Source organism: Miscanthus floridulus, chromosome 11, assembly GCF_019320115.1.
Source record: "Miscanthus floridulus cultivar M001 chromosome 11, ASM1932011v1, whole genome shotgun sequence".
Lineage (NCBI taxonomy): Eukaryota > Viridiplantae > Streptophyta > Magnoliopsida > Poales > Poaceae > Miscanthus > Miscanthus floridulus.
The window spans coordinates 15882698-15894290 of record NC_089590.1 but is presented as its reverse complement, the minus strand read 5'-3'; the positions used below and the strand labels follow the sequence as shown (position 1 = coordinate 15894290).

The following is an 11593-nucleotide window of genomic DNA, read 5'->3' as shown; positions in this document are numbered from 1 at the left end:
TGAACAGTGCATTTGGCAAGGCTGCTAAAGGACATTGTCTAGTTTTGTGTCCCTACAGCAAATGTGGAAACAGGAAAAGGGTAAACAAGGTGAAAATGGGTAAACATCTTGTGAAGAATGGATTTACGCCAGACTACACCTGGTGGGTCCACCATGGTGAAGCCCAACGTATGAGAGAGGAGGTGGTGAGACCACGGGTGGAGGCTTTTGATGCTCATGCTGGGGTAGCAGACATGTTAGATGACTTTCACCAAGGACAATTTGATGAGGGACATGAGAAGGAGGAGATGGAGACAGCCGCACAGGCGTTCTACGACATGATGGACTCGGCATAGAAACCCCTTCACGTTCGGTCAACGGTGTCTCAACTGGATGCCACTGGACGCTTAATGGGGGCAAAGAATTTTTTTAAAAAAAAATTCAAACTTTGCCGAGTGCCGGCCAGAGAGCACTCGACAAAGAATTTTTTTTAAAAAAAAATCAAACTTTGCCGAGCGCCGACCAAGGGGCACTCGGCAAAGAATTTTTAGAAAAAAAAATATCTTTGCCAAGGGCCGGATAGAGGGCACTCGGCAAAGAATTTTTTTTAAAAAAATAAAAAAAATCTTTGCCGAGTGCCTACAGGGTTGGCACTCGGCAAAGCGACCGTCCATGGGGCCGACGCTGTGACGATCGCTTTCTTTGCCGAGTGCCCGATAAAAGACACTCGGCAAAGAAGGCTTTGCCGATCAATTTTTTACCGTGTGTTCTTTGCCAAGTGCCGCACTCGGCAAAGACTTTGCCGAGTACAATTTGGCCTTTGCCGACAAAGAACCTGAATCCAGCAGTGACCGGCGTTGCAGTGCTACATCCAACGGATAGGGTTTAACGCTCTACTGATTCGGAAACGCTGAAACAAACTTGGAACGGGCTTCTCTGACGAGGAATCACGTCTGAGGGCACTGTGCACGCCACTTGGCACAGTGCACCGACGAAGATGATTTCTTAATTTTTTTATATATTTTTCCTTTATTGGATTTATTTAATTGGAGTTGATTTACCTTTAAATCAAATAAATTCTAAGGTCAATCATAAATGCTAGTACAAGAAAAGGTTAATAATCTCCCACAACTAAAAAAACAAAAGGAAGACAACGAAATAGTGCGACAATTTCCTTCGCCTCACCTACGCTTCACCCCGTGTGGAAAAAAAAAACGTGTCGCCCACACTCCCCCGGCCCTGCGATCCCACATTCCCTCCCATTCCTCTGATTTCCCTTCCAAAAAAAATAGATCTTCAATCACCAGAATTTTAGGACATGCAAAATAAAACAGCACAACATGCAATCTCCCTTCGCTCTGCTCGTTACAATTCACAACAATACGCGCCCGTCCGCTCGCGCTCCCCCCGGCCTCGGCTCCGCGCGCAATCAGCGCAGTTGCCGAGCAAAAGGAAATCACCGATCAAAAAGATTCAACCGATTCTATCTAACTAATGCAAAATAATTTCCACAACCCACCGGCGACGCACGGAAAAAAAGGAAAGAGATTACGGCAGGGAAGATGAAATGGGAAAGTATTGGAAAATAAGGGAAGAGAATACGTGAAGGAAGAGAAAAGGAAATTGAAAATTACGGGAAACCTGATTGCCCACCATGCGCGCGCGATAAACTTCGTTTCCACCCCACATCCTGCCAAGCCTCCGGGGATCGCCACTCACCAGGCCAAATACAGGAAGGCATTGCCGTAGGGAGGAGAGATGATCACCATGGGGAGTTGGGGACAATGAACATCCTCGACTCCTTCACGCCTTGCTACATCACCACTGGCCCCTTCTCACCGTCCGCCGTGAACTACAACGCCGGGTGCAAGGCAGCCATGTTGAACGTGGTCATGTCGCTGGCGGTGATTGTAACGCTGCTGCTCCTTACCCCGCTGTTCACTACACCCCGCTGGTGGTGCTGTCGGCGATCATCGTCTCCGCGATGCTGCGGCTGATCGACTACCATGTCGTGCTCCACCCGTGGCAGGTCGACAAGGTGGACTTCTGCTTCTGCATCGGCGCCTACCTGGGTGTCATCTTTGGCAGCGTCAAGATCGGGCTGGTCGTCGCCATCTCCATCTCCGCCCTCCGCGCCTTGCTGTTCATCACGCGGCCCCAGACAACGGTGCTCAGCTCGGCAACATCCCAACTCCATGGTCTACCGGAGGATGGACCAGTATGCCGCCACGCAAACGGTGCCCGGCGTGCTCGTGCTGCGCATAGGCACGCCCATCTACTTCGCCAACGGCAGCTACGTGCGAGAGAGGTAAGCAATGCAGGCAGGTTGATCAACGGATTCGAACGAACTCGATGGAGGGATGACGAGAACGATCTAGGTCCTATCTACCGGTGTTTGGTTTGATCAGGATCTCGCAGTGGAACGACGAGGAGGAGGAGCGCACCAAGGGTAAGGGCAAGATTGGCGTGCAGTAAGTTGTCCTCGACATGGGTGGTGAGTAATCAGTTGCATGATTTTCTCTCAACTCTGAAACTTGACCGATCTGCATCAGAAACTTGATCTGTATTTTCTTCATGCTGCAGCGGTCAGTAGCATCGACATGAGCGGGACGAGCATGCTAGCCGAACTCAGGAAGTCCATGGACCGGAGGGGAATGCAGGTAAGAGCAGAACCAATCACACACTCCCATCCATCCAACGCTGATTTAGTCCTTTATTTGTTGTCAACTCCAGCACAGTTCTGAAATGTCATATCATGCCGCTTGCATGAACCCTGGCTGATTCCGTAGTGCTCTTCCGTGTGTCTTTCATTAGGATCGAGCTGGCGAACCCAGGCAGCGAGATCATGAAGAAGCTGGATAGAGATCATGAAGAAGCTGGATAGCTCCAAGGTGCTGGAGTAGACCGGCGACGAGTGGATCTTCCTGACGGTAGGCGAGGCGGTGGCATCGTGCGCCTACGTGCTGCACTCGCACAGGCCGAGCATGGTCAAGGACAGCGTCGTAGCCCTTGAGAGCATGGTCTGACTGATCGATGCGAGAACCCTCAACCGTGTGTAGTAAGAATTATATAACTTGTCCGTATGGATGCATATATTAGTTACATTTCAATGTTTTTTAAGATTATTCTTTTATCCTCTTGAAGAAAACATATTCAATTATATATAATTTTGCTTTGTTAAACTTTTGCTACAGGTTTATGTCTAAAAAAATGAGCAACAGTTTACTGGCTGCGATGCCTATCGACAATATCAAAAGGTAATTGATGCTTATCTTTTCCTGTGATTTTTGCTCTTATTCATATTGGTACTAGGTATTGGACTTACTGAAACTTAAACAACCCCTGTTTTTGCTTCTTTTGGGAGACTCCTCTAAGGTACAAAGCAAGTTTTCTCCTCGCCCCCTAACTGTAGTGTGTTCTCATTACTATGTGCAGCAAAAGTGGTGTCATGATGTTTCACGACACAAAACTTGGATGATGATACTACTATCAGGAGCACCCGAGTGTAGCCTTGATTTAATGAGCAGCTCGCTAAAATGTATGTCATCCATATGTATCCAGTGACCAATTAAATGGCTGGCTTGTTGTCTATGTAAACATATATGCGTTATCCATGTATTTTTGTTCATTCTTTTCTTGTCATATATATGTATATACTTTTTGTGGGAGATTTGGAATGAATAATTATTCAAAACAATGATATCTAGGGGAATGGATGAAAATATCGTGCAATGACATAATGGAATATAGTAAAATTTTACTGTTACTCAGAGGGTAAAATCATTATTTTTGTATGGAACCTAACAGTATAACATACGCTCATACATATGTATAAGAGTATAATCAATGTCCAAACATCAGGATTGTAATATCTTTTTGTAGTAACAGTATAACACGCTCATACATATGTTATCGTGATTATTATGTTTTCCGTCTGCAGCAGCCCAGTTCTCGCCGGCACATGACCGAATCCGATGAGCACACGTGCATTCGTGCCACGGGGAAGAGCTGAGTAGAAGAAGAGAGGACTAGATCGAGAGTATCACTGTATGTTTGGTTGTGGTGGAAGTGGACTCTACTCCTATGTCCCCTCACCCTCACTGGTAGCTATTGCTCAACAGCTGAAGTGCTTGCTGACGATAATGTACGTGTGATTGTAGGTTTTGCGTAGTTTGGTCTTTTCTCATTTTTCCTAAAAATATTACCATTTTTAAAATGTTAATCCAAAAATATTATGAAGCATCACACGGACCTGCACTTCGGTTAACACATTTCTATAATTATTATCATGGTATATTATATTGCCTTATTTGTTGTTCTTCTAATTATATAAAATACACAAGTTATACTAATCCTGACTCTCGATATCCTTCTCTTTCAAAAAATGTGTGCTTGAACAAAAAGCCCAGAATACCATAAAAGATACGGTGCGAAAGAAATGACTGCTGTGATTGGTGTATATGAGAATCTGAAATACAACTTATCACAGTAGAGATATGTCAATCACTTGCTCATGCTTTTATATTTGTTTCCTATTATTATAATCACTACTGTGTTTATAGTTTCTTTTGCCATGGCTACATGTTTGAAAAAAATATTCTTTCGCCCTATTCTTCAACACTACTTCAGCAATACTTTTCAGCAAACGAACATGCCTCTCACAATAAATGAGCATAAGCTAAATTTCAGCGAAATGAACGGGGCTATTTTTGATATGTAGAAGAAGACGCTTATCATGATTGACTCTGGACCTGTTGAAAAGTGGTGTAAAGGCACACCAGTGCTCATGTATGCCAGGTAAACTCTTGTATTTAACTTGCAGTATATGACCGCAGTGAATGTACGTAGTCCTAGATGGAACAAGGATATCTTAAAATGGAAGTTCATCCGTGAAAAAAACATTGCCGATAACAAAGATGGGTAACATTATCTTTGTTCTTGCGGATGAGATTTCTTTTTGCCAATATAAAATATTATCTTAGCCGCATCACGAAAAAAATCTATACAGTAGAGTTTGTGAGCTTGCGACGCCGCTCTTTTCGTGACTATGTTAATTACACGAACTTTGATTGTTGGATTAAATGTAACGTCGGTATTTAATTTTACAGTATTATTATCTTATCGTGCGATCTATGTGTTTTTAGTAAAAAAATTTAGCTCTCTCGTAACAACGCACGGGCACAAACCTATCTATATAAAAAATTGAGAGTAGATTGACTGAATTTAAATAGACAAGTATTGTGTGCGTATATTATGAGTTTAAAAAAGGTGAAAGACGAGCGACACGCCTACACGTGCGCTGCGGCACAAATAGGCTTATTAGATGGCCAGAGCAAGATATAAATAATGTGGCGTAATGAAGTTTTCGTGTCTCTAAATTAAAACGAGAAGGATGTAAGAGACAATGAAAGCTGGGGAATAGATAAACAAAAGAAAGAAATGCCAATGATTTTTTTTTGTAAGTTTCAAATTTAAAGCCAAACGATGTAAGAGAAAGAGGAATGAAAAATGGACAGCTCAAGATATCTTAGAATAGAGGAAAGAATTTTTTGCTAGAAACTTAGAGAGAAAAAACACTATCGAAAAACTCGTTATCTCAATGTCGGGGACCAATACTAGGTCCTCGAAGAGAGGAGCTAATGACCATCAATATTGATTTATCCGAGTAGTCAAGAGCGTGACTATAGCTCCGACCGAACCCCAGGCACGCGGGCTCCGCCTCGCCCGACCTCTGGGGGAGGGCTCCACCTTGCCCGACCCCAAGGCCGTGGGCTCCGTCTCGCCTGACCCTCGAGGCCGTGGGCTCCGCCTTGCCTGACTTCCAGCCGCAGGCTCAGCCTTGTCTGACCTTTGGGTTTGCGCTCCGCCTCGCCCGACCCCTCGGGTGCGGGCTCCGCCTCGCCTGACCCTTAGGTTTGTGCTCCGCCTCGCCCGACTCCTCAGGTGCGGGCTCTGTCTCGCCCGACGGGGTCTCATACCACCGCCAACCACTCCAGGTCCTAGGCGTATGGGCCTGGGTCAAAACTCCGATACCAAGGAAGAGACTGGCATGCCCCGACGTAACCTGTGGCCATGATAGGCCATATCTGAGGATTCACATAAAAAACAGCATCGGGTGTGCCGGTTTTCTTCTGCCTAACCCTCGTACAAATGCTGACAGGCGTGTCAGTTCACCACGATGTCCGCCAGGACGGAATGGAGCACCATGACCGGTAGATGACGCCTACGCATGGCGGTAGTGACGGACAGAGCCATGACGTGGAAGCCGTCCCTGTTGACATCTATAGGGTTGGCGGAACCCGCGTGAAGGAGAAGAAGGACCCATCAATCCGGTAAGCCTTCATCTCTCTCTCTCTTCTTCTCCTTTCCCTCCGCTATAACATGTGCTTTCCCTTGGCCTATAAAAGGGAAAGCAGGGCACTCCATGAAGGAGAGGGATCAATCGAGATCCGCATGAGATCAGAACATGAGATAAACACACAAGAACATGACACGAATAAACGACTGAGCAGCGATCGAGCTCTCAGCGCCCACTCACTCCTTCCACCAGAGACTTGGGATCATTTTCCTCTCTCGCCCGTTTATAACCTCTACTATAAACTTTCAGTGCTAGTAACACGAGCAGCAGCGACGAAATGGACGTAGGGACTTTCTGCCCGAACCAGTATAAACCTCGTGTCCTCTAAGCACACCATCCGAGCCAGACACGAAATACTAGAAATTTACTCGTCTGTGGTAACTCGAAACACCGATAGTTGGTATGCCAGGTAGGGGCCTCGGATGGCTAGTCACGGTATCAGCTGGGTCCAGGGTGCGCATGTGTGCTTTGGGAACCAGGACTTCATTGTCACGATGGAGGGAGAGTTGGCGCAGGCTCCCGCTGCCATCCAACCTCTCCACTCCGCCGGCCTCAACGTGATCGCCAAGGCGCTTGAGGAGTTGCAGCTGCATGCACCAAAGGCCCACGCCCTTGGGAGCGACCAGCTCCTCGGCTTTGACTACGGGAGGTAGTTAGAGCGCCAGCTCGACGCCTTCCTAGGACCCCGACCATCCTGGGAGGACCTGGGCCGCCTCACCTTCTCATTCGCCAATGTCATGACGTAGCTTGCTGGTGGAGAGCCGCTCTCCCCGAAATACCTCATCCGGAGCACCCCGACAGTGTTCCCATTCGGTCTGCGCCACGCCGTAGGGACCATTGGCCACCTTGTGGTGCAATGCACGCCCCCATCCCCTATGAACGATGAGTTCATGGTGATGACCGAATATGTCATGGAATCTTTCCATGACCTCCTCATAGGAGAGTTAGAGTAGCCCTCTAGTTTTGACTCTAGCAGAGGGAGCCATCACCCCTCTCGTGAATGTTTCATGGTAGGTACCCCCAAGGGACACATCGAAAGTATCCACAAGGAAGAGGTTACCCCAACGAATGACTTCGATGATGAGGTCGAGAGGGATGCAGGGGAATCACCTCGCTTGCGGGTAGAGCAGCTAAAGGCCCGGCACCAAGAGCTCGAGGAAGCACGACTCTAGCTCAAGCAGGAACGCACGGAGCTCGAGTGAGAGATCGAGCGCCATGGAGACGGCATGCGTGCATGCGTCGTGGCTCGTGACGTGAACCGGAGGATCATCGAGGACGATAAAGCCCTCCCATACTTCACCCGAGTAAGCCAGAACATCGGCACCGCAGCGGCCTTGCTCTGGGGGCTTCCAGGGCCCGTGACGCCCGAGGATCATCGGCCCATTGTGAGATTCACACACTACTCGACCATGCGGCGGTGTAGTAGGTCGAGAGCTCGTTGTCCCGATGATGCGAGCTTGACGCTAGCCAGCGCACACCCTCAGAGTGACCCAACATGGATGTGTTAGTCCACCAGGTGCGGCAAGGCAGCAGGCTACGCGTCGCGGTCCTAGTGCATGAGCATCTCAACCTTCACCATGACGCGCATGATGCCCTCGACGCCTGTAGACATACCCATGGCGATGTGTGGGAGGGGGCAAGCCACGGCTACCACCCTTATCATGGTGGACGCTACGACAGTGGTGAGGAACAAAGCCCGAGCCCTAACTTGCTAGGATCTCAGGCCTTTGGCCGACATATCCTCAATGTCGTCTTCCCACTATGATACCCACCGCCGACCAACATCCCAAAATACTCTGGGGAAACAAACCCCAGACTATGGCTTGAGGATTGCCAGCTTGCTTGCCAAGCCGGTGGAGTGGATAATGATGATTTTATTATCCGCAACCTTCCATTGTTCCTGGTCAATTCAACGTGAACATGGTTGGAACACCTTCTGCCCAATAGAATCCAAAGTTGGACGAACCTAAAAGAGATCTTCATGGAAAACTTCTAGGGAACATACATGCGTCCTAGGAACACATGGAACCTCAAAAACTACCGATAGAAGGCTGGGGAAACCCTTTGTGGGTACATCCGGTGCTTCTTCCGGTAGTGCAACATGCTGCCTAACGTCGCCGACACCAACGTCATTGAAGCTTTCCTATTAGGGACCACCTACGAGTCTCTGGTCCATAAGCTCGGATGTAAGGGCGCACAAACCACCAAGAAGCTCCTCAACATCGCCACAAGCCACGCCTCAAGCGAGGAGGTGGTTGGAGCAATCTTCGACCGCCTCAAGGGCAAGGCAAAATGGGACAAGGATGCCAGCGAAGGCGCCTCAAACCATCCCAACAACAAGAAGAACAAACAGCGGCACGAGGGCTTACTCGTGGCCATCGTCGATCGCAAGGGGGGGGGGGTTAGAAGCCCACCTAGGGTACCTTGGACCACTTCGAGAAGCTGCTCGAAGGGCCATGCCCAAACCATGCCTTCCCCATCAAGTATCTATACAAGGACTGTAGCCTCATGAAGTGGTTCTTATCCGAAGGCTCCAACAAGGAGGAGCATAGGAAGGACCCCAAGTGGCCACGGACGGCGCCGAGGGGAAGGATAGTGGATTTTTGGCACTAGATGGCCGCCTCATGATCTTTGGAGGGTTGGCGGCCTATGACTCCAAGCGCCACCAGAAGCTTATGCGCTGTGAGGTCTATACGGTCGAGCCAGCCATGCCTTCCTTCCTCTGATGGTCGGAGTCCTCCATAACCTTTGATTAGACCGACCACCCAGAGAGCGTCCCATAGTCAGGATGATATCCACTCATGGTTGACTCAATCATCGGCACGAAGTGACTCACCAAGGTACTGATGGACGGAGGCAGTGGCCTCAACATCATGTACACTGAAATGCTCGACGCCATGGGCATTGACCGAGCGTGTGTCCGGCCGACCGAGGCACCTTTCCAAGGCATCATGCCTGGAAAGTAGGCCATTCCACTTAGGCAGATCAATCTTCCCATCACCTTTGGGGATCCATCCAATTATAGGACAGAGACCCTTACCTTCGAGGTGGTTAGGTTCCATAGAACCTACCATGCCATCCTAGGACGTCCATGCTATGCGAAGTTTATGGCCGTCCCCAACTACACCTATCTAAAGCTAAAGATGTTGGGTCCATGCGGGCTCATCACCATCGACACCTCCTTCTAGTGTGCCTATGAGTGTGAGGTCGAGTGTTGTGAACACGCCGTGGCAATCGTCGCCTCCAAAGAGCTTGCGGCCATTAGGAAGGAGGTCGTCGAAGAAGCACCCGACGCCAAGCGGTCGGCTAGGTCTTTTGAGCCTATGGAGGGCGCTAAGGAGGTCCTCATAGACCCTAGCGGCTCCAAGGGTAAAGTGGTGCACATTGGTACCACGCTTTCCTCTGAATAGGAAAGAGCGCTCGTCAACTTCCTCCGTGCCAATAGAGTCATCTTTGCATGGAGACCCTCAGACATGCTAGGCATTCTGAGAGAAGTCGTTGAGCATGCCTTGAAGATTAGGCTAGGCTCCAAGCTAATGAAGCAGCGCCTATGTCACTTCAACGAGGAGAAGCATAGGGTCATCAGCGAGGAGATCGCGAAGCTTTTGGTGGCCATGGTTCATCAAGGAAGTATACCACCCCGAGTGGTTAGCCAATCCCATTCTTGTACGAAAAAAGTGGGAAATGGAGAATGTGTGTTGACTAAACTGAGTCTCAACAAAGCACGTCCAAAGGATCAGTTTCCTTCGCCATGCATAGACCAAGTAGTCGACTCGACCTTAGGGTGCGAAACCCTTTGCTTCCTTGATCCATACTCTGGGTACCATCAAATCACAATGAAAGAGTCCTGACCAGCTCATGATATCTTTTATCACCCCATTCGGAATCGTTCTACTATGTCACAATACCATTCGGTCTGAAAAGCATGGGGGCTACATACCAGCGTTGTATGCTCAAGTGTTTTGGGGACCTCATCGGGCGAACTGTTGAGGCCTACGTGGATGACATCGTGGTCAAGTCTAAACTGGCTACCAGATTCATAGCCGACGTAGACCAGACCCTCGCGAAACTTTGAATAAATGGCATTAAGCTCAACCCTGAGAAGTGCATTTTTGGGGTCCTAAGGGGTATGCTGCTACGTTTTACCATCTCCAAGCATGGCATCAAAGCCAACCCGGAGAAGATCTCGACCATCATGAGGATGTGCCCGATTTAGAACATAAAAGAGGTACAGTGAGTCACAGGGTGCCGCTTTATCTCGCACTTTGGCAAACAAGGTCTCCCCCTCTATCGGCTCCTGAAGAAGGCCAACCATTTTGAATGGACGCCCAAGGACTAGGAGGCACTTGACATAGTCAAGCAGCTTCTGACGAAGGCCCTAGATCCTAGTCCCTCCGACCAATGGGGAACTGCTTCTGCTCTACATTGCGGCCACCACACAAGTGGTCAGCGCCGCCCTGGTGGTAGAGCGAGAAGAAGAGGGACACACCCTCAAAGTACATTGTCCCGTGTACTTCATTAGCGAGGTCTTGTCTAATTCTAAGACTTGCTACCCCCAAATCTAGAAACTATTTTATGCCGTCCTTATCGCCAAGAGGAAGTTGTGTCACTACTTCGAGTCTCATCTAGTGACGGTCATGACGTCCTTCTCTCTTCGATGAGGTTGTCCAAAATTGGGACGCCACAAGCAGAATCAGCGACATGGGCACTCGAGATGATGGGTCAAGGTATTTCATATGCCCCTCGGATGGCTATCAAGTCCCAAGTTCTTGCTGATTTTGTCAGTAGAGTGGACCGAGGTCCAAATGCCGCCAGCAGTCATCGACCAAGAGTATTGGACTGATGTACTTCGATAGATCGCTGATGAAGAAAGGCGCTGGTGCGGAGCTGGTCTTTGTTTTGCCCCTCGGGGTACGCATGAGGTACATGGTTCACATCCATTTCTCCTCCTCCAATAATGTGGCCGAGTATGAGGCGCTCATCAATGGCCAGCGCATCACCATCAAGTTGGGTATCCGACAGGCTTGACGTCTGAGGCGACTCCCAGCTGGTCATCTACCAAGTCATGAAGGAATCAAGCTACCACAACACCAAGATGGTTGCATATTGTTGAGAGGTCCGCCAGGCTGGAGGACAAGTTCAACGGTCTTGAGCTCAATCACATTCCTGAGGCGTCTCAACTAGGTAGCTGACGCACTAGTGAAAATGGCGTCCTGCTGAGAGCCGGTGCCAATGGGCGTCTTCACCAGCGATTAG

The 11593-nt window shown here is 48.9% G+C and overlaps 1 pseudogene; it reads left to right on the top strand.

Annotated features, from left to right (window-relative positions):
- The first annotated feature begins 1763 nt into the window (after window positions 1-1763).
- Window positions 1764-2863, top strand: LOC136491688 (sulfate transporter 3.1-like; annotated as a pseudogene).
- Window positions 2864-11593: the final 8730 nt, after the last annotated feature.